Below are 12618 nucleotides of genomic sequence, written 5' to 3' on the forward strand. Positions count from 1 at the left end.
AGACACTGAAGATTCCAATGGTAATAGCCGTACTGTTTTCTAACGGACGAAAAAAATGCCTATATTATAAGTTCTATTTCTCCTGCTTTCTGGCAGTATCATGCTCAGAGTAGTGTCCTGGCAAGCAAGTCAGGATACTTAGGTTCTGAAATCTGGTAAGGATACTAACATAATGAGAGAACTTGAACAAGTCAACCCGACCTCTCTGAGCCTCAATTTCCTTCCTCATGAAATGAGACTGTGAAAACAGAAGTTCTCTAAGGACCTCCTAGTTCTAAAATGCTCCCAGTCTAGGAAACAGCATAGAAGTCCATACTAGTGCAGGCTGAAAGGAAAGATAGGTCAGGGAGAAGGTTGCTTCCAGCCTAGAGAACAATGTCTGAACCACACCACTTGGGTCTTCTGCCCATCTATGCCCAACATGGGAGCACAGGCAGCTAATACAGAAGAGTGTAAAACTGCTCAGTCCTTGCAACCATCATAACAGTCTGATTTTTGGTTTCTCAGTAAGTATTGACACTAGAGGTATCCGGATAGCAAGAAACTTAAGATAATGCTGTTCCTCAAACATAGTGAGAATTTATCAATGTCCCTGACTTTTTCATTACCCTCTTGTTCTTACAGAAAATTTCCAAAATCCATCTCGACTTGGAACTCTGAATTCTCTGCAGCACTCTCTTCCTGGGGTGAGCAATGCAACTTCCCTAACAGGAAGTGTCTGCAACTTCTCCAGAGTCTCTGCTCCTGCCGTCAGTTCGGCATCAGCTACTGCTACCTCTTTCCAGACACTCATGGGTAGCGCCTACCTTCACCAACAGTCTAGCACAACTATGTTATCTGGAGTTACTGACCAGAGCCAGACGTCCACTTCAGCTGCTTCCTATCCGGGTGTTCTTGACTGGGACATCACAGGAAGCACCGAAAAGAATTCTCCTTCACTCGGAGACTTTACTCTGGCAGTCACTGACCAGCACACAGCTGCTTCCTCCATGTTTACGGCAGCCCAGTATGATAAAACTGCAGACACCAATAACATGGTCCCTCTATATCCATCACCTTCTGCCAGGCTTGCTCAGGGAACACCATCTCAGATTCCAAATCAGGGACACAGCCTGTCACTTCCCTACCAGGAAGGAAGCCAGGTGTATTACTATAACCAAGGCACATTGGGGTCTTTACTGAATGGAGAACTTGGCTCCTGTCTGCAATCCTATGGCTCTGTGTCATACACAGGAAGTAGGGCCTCTGTGCAACCGAAAGTGGTAATGGTACTAAAGGAGATTCAGCCCACAAATATCCAACCACCAGCTTCCACCTCTGGAATCTACTACCCTGTGTCTGCTCAACCCGTCACAGAAACAAGTTTTCAAGGTGAGTACAAACAGCAAGAAAGTTGAACAGTGAGGTCAGCATTCAAAAGTGGGGTCAAATCTACAGCTGGGAAGTGGTGTACAGACAGGTAGAATTTAGATCCTGAGCCTTTAATAACCACTACCTTCGCTCAGGGCTCTCTGGTTTTAGACTCTATATAAGAACACCTAGGGCTTCCCTGGTGGCGCAGTGGTTAAGAATCCGCCTGCCAATGCAGGGGACACGGGTTCGAGCCCTGGTCAGGGAAGATCCCACAGGCCGTGGAGCAACTAAGCCCATGTGCCACAACTACTGAGCCTGCATTCTAGAGCCCGTGAGCCACATCTACCGAAGCCCACGCGCCTAGAGCCCGTGCTCCGTAGCAAGAGAAGCCACCGCAATGAGAAGCCCGCACACCGCAACCAAGAGTAGCCCCCGCTAGCCGCAACTAGAGAAAGCCCGTGCACAGCAATGAAGACCCAGTGCAGCCAAACAAATACATACATAAAATAAGTAAGTTCAAAAATAAATAAATAAAAATAAAATTTTTAAAAAAGAACACCTAATTCAGGTTGGAAGGTGGGAGGGACACTCTAAATGTCATCTATGCTGCATGTACAAGAACCCCGAGAGCATACCAAGAGGTACCACATTTTTCACTGCTGTAGCCGATCATTCCCCCTGTACTACCACACTGTATCACTCCCTTCCCTGATGTACTGCCACAGTCTCTTTGGAAGGTGTTTCAGAACTCTTGTTATCATAGTGCCAGTTTAACTGTCCTCACTTCCCTAATTTATACCAGGATTTAAGACCTTGTGGTCCGGGATCCTGTCCAGAGCAAGCAGGCTAAGACTCTGTCCTTGTTTATTTATTTCATCAGGAAGGGCTCTACTCCCTCTCCTAGTTCATGGTGTGAAGTGTTCTTAGCCTCTCAGGAAAGTGGGGAGAATTGAAAGGACTCTATAAGAGAATGCTAGGCTTTGTAAAATATTTCGTTTCTTTAAAAAATAAGACTCATTTTTTATTTGACTTTGAACAATCCTAGGAAATACAAAGAAAGCCAAGAATCGGTGACATGAAATGATCACCAGTAAGAATTACAACAGTCACCGCTTATCTCGTAGCATAGGGCACTGTCCGTGATCCTTAAGAAGAGTTACTAGAAATGCCTTGCCCATCTTGCCCCTAAACACCAACACATCAATCATGTACCTTGAAAGGTACATGAGTGCTGTGTTGGTGTTTAGGGGGAGCATCTCACTTACCAGGGACTGACTTCTACCTTGATTCCTTTGTAGGGATGGAGACTTCCCTGGTGACGAAAAATTCCCTGGGATTGCAACCTCCAAGCCAGACATCTTGTGTGACACAAACTCAAGAACTCCCCAGGTCCTGCAGGAGCAGAAATATCCAGATACTTGAGAGTAACCCACCACCTGAACTTGGGGACATTTCAGGGACAGCTCCAGTCCAGAGCGCCAGTAGTCTCCTGGCCCTGCCTCCAGCTCCAAGCCAGGGACAAATAGAGAGTGAGGCACTTGGAGGATATGAAAACCAAGCTTTCAAAGCCTCTGGATGCCTACAGATCCCAAGAGAAAACCAAGAGCCTCCACTACTCCCTTTAGAAATCCCTGATATTCAGCAGCTCCTGGCCTGCACTGATGCATCCCCTTAGCCAAGAGGAGCAGCCTGCTTCTGAAAATGCTGATCTGGGAAAGAACAGCCTGAGTCTTGAGGACCTAGGGACACCTGAAAATGGGATGGAATCTAGCAGTGGTTTTGCAGACATTACTACACTGGCGGAGGATATTCACCTTCCCCAGCTCTTTAATTCTTTGAAAGATCTTGATCCAAAGGTCCCAACAGGATCAAAGCCAAAGACACTCAGAGCCTTTAAGGTGAATCAGAGCCTTTAAGGTGAATCAGGTGCAGGAAAAGCCAAGTGTCATAAAGGTTCCCTCTGCTCAACCCAGGAAGAACAAACATAAAGCCTCTGAGCCTATCAGTGGTGCTCCCAAGGCCAAAATCCAGCCAAAGAATCCAGAGTGCCTGCTAGGGGGAGAAGTGCTTCTATGCCATGCTGCAGTCAGGGACAGCGCTCCTGTGACCACGGCCAAGCATTCCAAAGGCAAACCTCAGAAAGCCGCATCCAGAAAGATCAGCAATACTCAGAGCCACGGGCAGGAAAGCACCTCAAGGACCAAACGAAGGAAGAAGGCTGATGAGAAAAAGCAGTCAGGGAACAAAGTCAAGGCAGAAGAGAAGCCAACAATTCCCCAGACGAAGCGAAGGAAGCAGCAAACTGAGCTTATCCAAGAGAGCTTTAAAAAGCCTCGAACCTCCCTAGGCATGTGCAGGCTGGCGTCTGTGAAGGTTTTTCATGCACTGGGGGAGAAGAATGATAAGAAAACTGGGCTCTCTTCCTGTCGGGTCTTGGGAAATTCAAGCAACCCTAAACACCCCCAGCTATCCAGCCATGGAGGTATACCCCACCTGAGGGTAAGAGTCCTGAGAAAACTCAAGTCGAAGCCCAGAAACCAGACAGCAGTGCTGGAAAACAGTGTCCATCTCCATCCCAGTAGGAGCTGCCGCCTCCTGGGAAGGTCAAGTTGATACCTCTGCCGTTTGCTGCCTGGGACAAGCCTCAATCTCGACCTGCTCCGCGGAGGCCACAGTCTCTGGCCTCACATCGGCCTGCTGTGGCTGAGTGTGCCCAGCCTGTTTCTACTAACTCAGCTCAACCTCCAGGATTGAAGAGGGTAGAAATGACTCTTTAAATTTACCAGTTGGACTGAGCTATATGTGAACTCTAGGTAATAGCGTGGGAACTGCACAAGCAAAGTGAGACACTGAAGATTCCAATGGTAATAGCCGTACTGTTTTCTAACGGACGAAAAAAATGCCTATATTATAAGTTCTATTTCTCCTGCTTTCTGGCAGTATCATGCTCAGAGTAGTGTCCTGGCAAGCAAGTCAGGATACTTAGGTTCTGAAATCTGGTAAGGATACTAACATAATGAGAGAACTTGAACAAGTCAACCCGACCTCTCTGAGCCTCAATTTCCTTCCTCATGAAATGAGACTGTGAAAACAGAAGTTCTCTAAGGACCTCCTAGTTCTAAAATGCTCCCAGTCTAGGAAACAGCATAGAAGTCCATACTAGTGCAGGCTGAAAGGAAAGATAGGTCAGGGAGAAGGTTGCTTCCAGCCTAGAGAACAATGTCTGAACCACACCACTTGGGTCTTCTGCCCATCTATGCCCAACATGGGAGCACAGGCAGCTAATACAGAAGAGTGTAAAACTGCTCAGTCCTTGCAACCATCATAACAGTCTGATTTTTGGTTTCTCAGTAAGTATTGACACTAGAGGTATCCGGATAGCAAGAAACTTAAGATAATGCTGTTCCTCAAACATAGTGAGAATTTATCAATGTCCCTGACTTTTTCATTACCCTCTTGTTCTTACAGAAAATTTCCAAAATCCATCTCGACTTGGAACTCTGAATTCTCTGCAGCACTCTCTTCCTGGGGTGAGCAATGCAACTTCCCTAACAGGAAGTGTCTGCAACTTCTCCAGAGTCTCTGCTCCTGCCGTCAGTTCGGCATCAGCTACTGCTACCTCTTTCCAGACACTCATGGGTAGCGCCTACCTTCACCAACAGTCTAGCACAACTATGTTATCTGGAGTTACTGACCAGAGCCAGACGTCCACTTCAGCTGCTTCCTATCCGGGTGTTCTTGACTGGGACATCACAGGAAGCACCGAAAAGAATTCTCCTTCACTCGGAGACTTTACTCTGGCAGTCACTGACCAGCACACAGCTGCTTCCTCCATGTTTACGGCAGCCCAGTATGATAAAACTGCAGACACCAATAACATGGTCCCTCTATATCCATCACCTTCTGCCAGGCTTGCTCAGGGAACACCATCTCAGATTCCAAATCAGGGACACAGCCTGTCACTTCCCTACCAGGAAGGAAGCCAGGTGTATTACTATAACCAAGGCACATTGGGGTCTTTACTGAATGGAGAACTTGGCTCCTGTCTGCAATCCTATGGCTCTGTGTCATACACAGGAAGTAGGGCCTCTGTGCAACCGAAAGTGGTAATGGTACTAAAGGAGATTCAGCCCACAAATATCCAACCACCAGCTTCCACCTCTGGAATCTACTACCCTGTGTCTGCTCAACCCGTCACAGAAACAAGTTTTCAAGGTGAGTACAAACAGCAAGAAAGTTGAACAGTGAGGTCAGCATTCAAAAGTGGGGTCAAATCTACAGCTGGGAAGTGGTGTACAGACAGGTAGAATTTAGATCCTGAGCCTTTAATAACCACTACCTTCGCTCAGGGCTCTCTGGTTTTAGACTCTATATAAGAACACCTAGGGCTTCCCTGGTGGCGCAGTGGTTAAGAATCCGCCTGCCAATGCAGGGGACACGGGTTCGAGCCCTGGTCAGGGAAGATCCCACAGGCCGTGGAGCAACTAAGCCCATGTGCCACAACTACTGAGCCTGCATTCTAGAGCCCGTGAGCCACATCTACCGAAGCCCACGCGCCTAGAGCCCGTGCTCCGTAGCAAGAGAAGCCACCGCAATGAGAAGCCCGCACACCGCAACCAAGAGTAGCCCCCGCTAGCCGCAACTAGAGAAAGCCCGTGCACAGCAATGAAGACCCAGTGCAGCCAAACAAATACATACATAAAATAAGTAAGTTCAAAAATAAATAAATAAAAATAAAATTTTTAAAAAAGAACACCTAATTCAGGTTGGAAGGTGGGAGGGACACTCTAAATGTCATCTATGCTGCATGTACAAGAACCCCGAGAGCATACCAAGAGGTACCACATTTTTCATTGCTGTAGCCGATCATTCCCCCTGTACTACCACACTGTATCACTCCCTTCCCTGATGTACTGCCACAGTCTCTTTGGAAGGTGTTTCAGAACTCTTGTTATCATAGTGTCAGTTTAACTGTCCTCACTTCCCTAATTTATACCAGGATTTAAGACCTTGTGGTCCGGGATCCTGTCCAGAGCAAGCAGGCTAAGACTCTGTCCTTGTTTATTTATTTCATCAGGAAGGGCTCTACTCCCTCTCCTAGTTCATGGTGTGAAGTGTTCTTAGCCTCTCAGGAAAGTGGGGAGAATTGAAAGGACTCTATAAGAGAATGCTAGGCTTTGTAAAATATTTCGTTTCTTTAAAAAATAAGACTCATTTTTTATTTGACTTTGAACAATCCTAGGAAATACAAAGAAAGCCAAGAATCGGTGACATGAAATGATCACCAGTAAGAATTACAACAGTCACCGCTTATCTCGTAGCATAGGGCACTGTCCGTGATCCTTAAGAAGAGTTACTAGAAATGCCTTGCCCATCTTGCCCCTAAACACCAACACATCAATCATGTACCTTGAAAGGTACATGAGTGCTGTGTTGGTGTTTAGGGGGAGCATCTCACTTACCAGGGACTGACTTCTACCTTGATTCCTTTGTAGGGATGGAGACTTCCCTGGTGACGAAAAATTCCCTGGGATTGCAACCTCCAAGCCAGACATCTTGTGTGACACAAACTCAAGAACTCCCCAGGTCCTGCAGGAGCAGAAATATCCAGATACTTGAGAGTAACCCACCACCTGAACTTGGGGACATTTCAGGGACAGCTCCAGTCCAGAGCGCCAGTAGTCTCCTGGCCCTGCCTCCAGCTCCAAGCCAGGGACAAATAGAGAGTGAGGCACTTGGAGGATATGAAAACCAAGCTTTCAAAGCCTCTGGATGCCTACAGATCCCAAGAGAAAACCAAGAGCCTCCACTACTCCCTTTAGAAATCCCTGATATTCAGCAGCTCCTGGCCTGCACTGATGCATCCCCTTAGCCAAGAGGAGCAGCCTGCTTCTGAAAATGCTGATCTGGGAAAGAACAGCCTGAGTCTTGAGGACCTAGGGACACCTGAAAATGGGATGGAATCTAGCAGTGGTTTTGCAGACATTACTACACTGGCGGAGGATATTCACCTTCCCCAGCTCTTTAATTCTTTGAAAGATCTTGATCCAAAGGTCCCAACAGGATCAAAGCCAAAGACACTCAGAGCCTTTAAGGTGAATCAGAGCCTTTAAGGTGAATCAGGTGCAGGAAAAGCCAAGTGTCATAAAGGTTCCCTCTGCTCAACCCAGGAAGAACAAACATAAAGCCTCTGAGCCTATCAGTGGTGCTCCCAAGGCCAAAATCCAGCCAAAGAATCCAGAGTGCCTGCTAGGGGGAGAAGTGCTTCTATGCCATGCTGCAGTCAGGGACAGCGCTCCTGTGACCACGGCCAAGCATTCCAAAGGCAAACCTCAGAAAGCCGCATCCAGAAAGATCAGCAATACTCAGAGCCACGGGCAGGAAAGCACCTCAAGGACCAAACGAAGGAAGAAGGCTGATGAGAAAAAGCAGTCAGGGAACAAAGTCAAGGCAGAAGAGAAGCCAACAATTCCCCAGACGAAGCGAAGGAAGCAGCAAACTGAGCTTATCCAAGAGAGCTTTAAAAAGCCTCGAACCTCCCTAGGCATGTGCAGGCTGGCGTCTGTGAAGGTTTTTCATGCACTGGGGGAGAAGAATGATAAGAAAACTGGGCTCTCTTCCTGTCGGGTCTTGGGAAATTCAAGCAACCCTAAACACCCCCAGCTATCCAGCCATGGAGGTATACCCCACCTGAGGGTAAGAGTCCTGAGAAAACTCAAGTCGAAGCCCAGAAACCAGACAGCAGTGCTGGAAAACAGTGTCCATCTCCATCCCAGTAGGAGCTGCCGCCTCCTGGGAAGGTCAAGTTGATACCTCTGCCGTTTGCTGCCTGGGACAAGCCTCAATCTCGACCTGCTCCGCGGAGGCCACAGTCTCTGGCCTCACATCGGCCTGCTGTGGCTGAGTGTGCCCAGCCTGTTTCTACTAACTCAGCTCAACCTCCAGGATTGAAGAGGGTAGAAATGACTCTTTAAATTTACCAGTTGGACTGAGCTATATGTGAACTCTAGGTAATAGCGTGGGAACTGCACAAGCAAAGTGAGACACTGAAGATTCCAATGGTAATAGCCGTACTGTTTTCTAACGGACGAAAAAAATGCCTATATTATAAGTTCTATTTCTCCTGCTTTCTGGCAGTATCATGCTCAGAGTAGTGTCCTGGCAAGCAAGTCAGGATACTTAGGTTCTGAAATCTGGTAAGGATACTAACATAATGAGAGAACTTGAACAAGTCAACCCGACCTCTCTGAGCCTCAATTTCCTTCCTCATGAAATGAGACTGTGAAAACAGAAGTTCTCTAAGGACCTCCTAGTTCTAAAATGCTCCCAGTCTAGGAAACAGCATAGAAGTCCATACTAGTGCAGGCTGAAAGGAAAGATAGGTCAGGGAGAAGGTTGCTTCCAGCCTAGAGAACAATGTCTGAACCACACCACTTGGGTCTTCTGCCCATCTATGCCCAACATGGGAGCACAGGCAGCTAATACAGAAGAGTGTAAAACTGCTCAGTCCTTGCAACCATCATAACAGTCTGATTTTTGGTTTCTCAGTAAGTATTGACACTAGAGGTATCCGGATAGCAAGAAACTTAAGATAATGCTGTTCCTCATAGTGAGAATTTATCAATGTCCCTGACTTTTTCATTACCCTCTTGTTCTTACAGAAAATTTCCAAAATCCATCTCGACTTGGAACTCTGAATTCTCTGCAGCACTCTCATCCTGGGGTGAGCAATGCAACTTCCCTAACAGGAAGTGTCTGCAACTTCTCCAGAGTCTCTGCTCCTGCCGTCAGTTCGGCATCAGCTACTGCTACCTCTTTCCAGACACTCATGGGTAGCGCCTACCTTCACCAACAGTCTAGTACAACTATGTTATCTGGAGTTACTGACCAGAGCCAGACGTCCACTTCAGCTGCTTCCTATCCGGGTGTTCTTGACTGGGACATCACAGGAAGCACCGAAAAGAATTCTCCTTCACTCGGAGACTTTACTCTGGCAGTCACTGACCAGCACACAGCTGCTTCCTCCATGTTTACGGCAGCCCAGTATGATAAAACTGCAGACACCAATAACATGGTCCCTCTATATCCATCACCTTCTGCCAGGCTTGCTCAGGGAACACCATCTCAGATTCCAAATCAGGGACACAGCCTGTCACTTCCGTACCAGGAAGGAAGCCAGGTATATTACTATAACCAAGGCACATTGGGGTCTTTACTGAATGGAGAACTTGGCTCCTGCCTGCAACCCTATGGCTCTGTGTCATAACAGGAAGTAAGGTCTCTGTGCAACCAAAAGTGGTTATGGTACTAAAGGAGATTCAGCCCACAAATATCCAACCACCAGCTTCCACCTCTGGAATCTACTACCCTGTGTCTGCTCAACCCGTCACAGAAACAAGTTTTCAAGGTGAGTACAAACAGCAAGAAAGTTGAACAATGAGGTCAGCATTCAAAAGTGGGGTCAAATCTACAGCTGGGAAGTGGTGTACAGACAGGTAGAATTTAGATCCTGAGCCTTTAATAACCACTACCTTCGCTCAGGGCTCTCTGGTTTTAGACTCTATATAAGAACAGCTAGGGCTTCCCTGGTGGCGCAGTGGTTAAGAATCCGCCTGCCAATGCAGGGGACACGGGTTCGAGCCCTGGTCAGGGAAGATCCCACAGGCCGTGGAGCAACTAAGCCCATGTGCCACAACTACTGAGCCTGCATTCTAGAGCCCGTGAGCCACATCTACCGAAGCCCACGCGCCTAGAGCCCGTGCTCCGTAGCAAGAGAAGCCACCGCAATGAGAAGCCCGCACACCGCAACCAAGAGTAGCCCCCGCTAGCCGCAACTAGAGAAAGCCCGTGCACAGCAATGAAGACCCAGTGCAGCCAAACAAATACATACATAAAATAAGTAAGTTCAAAAATAAATAAATAAAAATAAAATTTTTAAAAAAGAACACCTAATTCAGGTTGGAAGGTGGGAGGGACACTCTAAATGTCATCTATGCTGCATGTACAAGAACCCCGAGAGCATACCAAGAGGTACCACATTTTTCACTGCTGTAGCCGATCATTCCCCCTGTACTACCACACTGTATCACTCCCTTCCCTGATGTACTGCCACAGTCTCTTTGGAAGGTGTTTCAGAACTCTTGTTATCATAGTGCCAGTTTAACTGTCCTCACTTCCCTAATTTATACCAGGATTTAAGACCTTGTGGTCCGGGATCCTGTCCAGAGCAAGCAGGCTAAGACTCTGTCCTTGTTTATTTATTTCATCAGGAAGGGCTCTACTCCCTCTCCTAGTTCATGGTGTGAAGTGTTCTTAGCCTCTCAGGAAAGTGGGGAGAATTGAAAGGACTCTATAAGAGAATGCTAGGCTTTGTAAAATATTTCGTTTCTTTAAAAAATAAGACTCATTTTTTATTTGACTTTGAACAATCCTAGGAAATACAAAGAAAGCCAAGAATCGGTGACATGAAATGATCACCAGTAAGAATTACAACAGTCACCGCTTATCTCGTAGCATAGGGCACTGTCCGTGATCCTTAAGAAGAGTTACTAGAAATGCCTTGCCCATCTTGCCCCTAAACACCAACACATCAATCATGTACCTTGAAAGGTACATGAGTGCTGTGTTGGTGTTTAGGGGGAGCATCTCACTTACCAGGGACTGACTTCTACCTTGATTCCTTTGTAGGGATGGAGACTTCCCTGGTGACGAAAAATTCCCTGGGATTGCAACCTCCAAGCCAGACATCTTGTGTGACACAAACTCAAGAACTCCCCAGGTCCTGCAGGAGCAGAAATATCCAGATACTTGAGAGTAACCCACCACCTGAACTTGGGGACATTTCAGGGACAGCTCCAGTCCAGAGCGCCAGTAGTCTCCTGGCCCTGCCTCCAGCTCCAAGCCAGGGACAAATAGAGAGTGAGGCACTTGGAGGATATGAAAACCAAGCTTTCAAAGCCTCTGGATGCCTACAGATCCCAAGAGAAAACCAAGAGCCTCCACTACTCCCTTTAGAAATCCCTGATATTCAGCAGCTCCTGGCCTGCACTGATGCATCCCCTTAGCCAAGAGGAGCAGCCTGCTTCTGAAAATGCTGATCTGGGAAAGAACAGCCTGAGTCTTGAGGACCTAGGGACACCTGAAAATGGGATGGAATCTAGCAGTGGTTTTGCAGACATTACTACACTGGCGGAGGATATTCACCTTCCCCAGCTCTTTAATTCTTTGAAAGATCTTGATCCAAAGGTCCCAACAGGATCAAAGCCAAAGACACTCAGAGCCTTTAAGGTGAATCAGAGCCTTTAAGGTGAATCAGGTGCAGGAAAAGCCAAGTGTCATAAAGGTTCCCTCTGCTCAACCCAGGAAGAACAAACATAAAGCCTCTGAGCCTATCAGTGGTGCTCCCAAGGCCAAAATCCAGCCAAAGAATCCAGAGTGCCTGCTAGGGGGAGAAGTGCTTCTATGCCATGCTGCAGTCAGGGACAGCGCTCCTGTGACCACGGCCAAGCATTCCAAAGGCAAACCTCAGAAAGCCGCATCCAGAAAGATCAGCAATACTCAGAGCCACGGGCAGGAAAGCACCTCAAGGACCAAACGAAGGAAGAAGGCTGATGAGAAAAAGCAGTCAGGGAACAAAGTCAAGGCAGAAGAGAAGCCAACAATTCCCCAGACGAAGCGAAGGAAGCAGCAAACTGAGCTTATCCAAGAGAGCTTTAAAAAGCCTCGAACCTCCCTAGGCATGTGCAGGCTGGCGTCTGTGAAGGTTTTTCATGCACTGGGGGAGAAGAATGATAAGAAAACTGGGCTCTCTTCCTGTCGGGTCTTGGGAAATTCAAGCAACCCTAAACACCCCCAGCTATCCAGCCATGGAGGTATACCCCACCTGAGGGTAAGAGTCCTGAGAAAACTCAAGTCGAAGCCCAGAAACCAGACAGCAGTGCTGGAAAACAGTGTCCATCTCCATCCCAGTAGGAGCTGCCGCCTCCTGGGAAGGTCAAGTTGATACCTCTGCCGTTTGCTGCCTGGGACAAGCCTCAATCTCGACCTGCTCCGCGGAGGCCACAGTCTCTGGCCTCACATCGGCCTGCTGTGGCTGAGTGTGCCCAGCCTGTTTCTACTAACTCAGCTCAACCTCCAGGATTGAAGAGGGTAGAAATGACTCTTTAAATTTACCAGTTGGACTGAGCTATATGTGAACTCTAGGTAATAGCGTGGGAACTGCACAAGCAAAGTGAGACACTGAAGATTCCAATGGTAATAGCCGTA

At 47.5% G+C, this 12618-nt stretch overlaps 3 pseudogenes; all 3 read left to right on the top strand.

Annotated features, from left to right (window-relative positions):
- The first annotated feature begins 100 nt into the window (after window positions 1-100).
- On the top strand, window positions 101-4130 carry LOC125960878 (uncharacterized protein C2orf78-like; annotated as a pseudogene).
- A 167-nt stretch (window positions 4131-4297) lies between these two features.
- LOC125960879 (uncharacterized protein C2orf78-like) lies at window positions 4298-8327 on the top strand (annotated as a pseudogene).
- Window positions 8328-8494: 167 nt separating this feature from the next.
- LOC125960880 (uncharacterized protein C2orf78-like) lies at window positions 8495-12519 on the top strand (annotated as a pseudogene).
- The last annotated feature ends 99 nt before the right edge of the window (window positions 12520-12618 follow it).

The sequence above is a fragment of the Orcinus orca genome, chromosome 13, assembly GCF_937001465.1.
Source record: "Orcinus orca chromosome 13, mOrcOrc1.1, whole genome shotgun sequence".
Lineage (NCBI taxonomy): Eukaryota > Metazoa > Chordata > Mammalia > Artiodactyla > Delphinidae > Orcinus > Orcinus orca.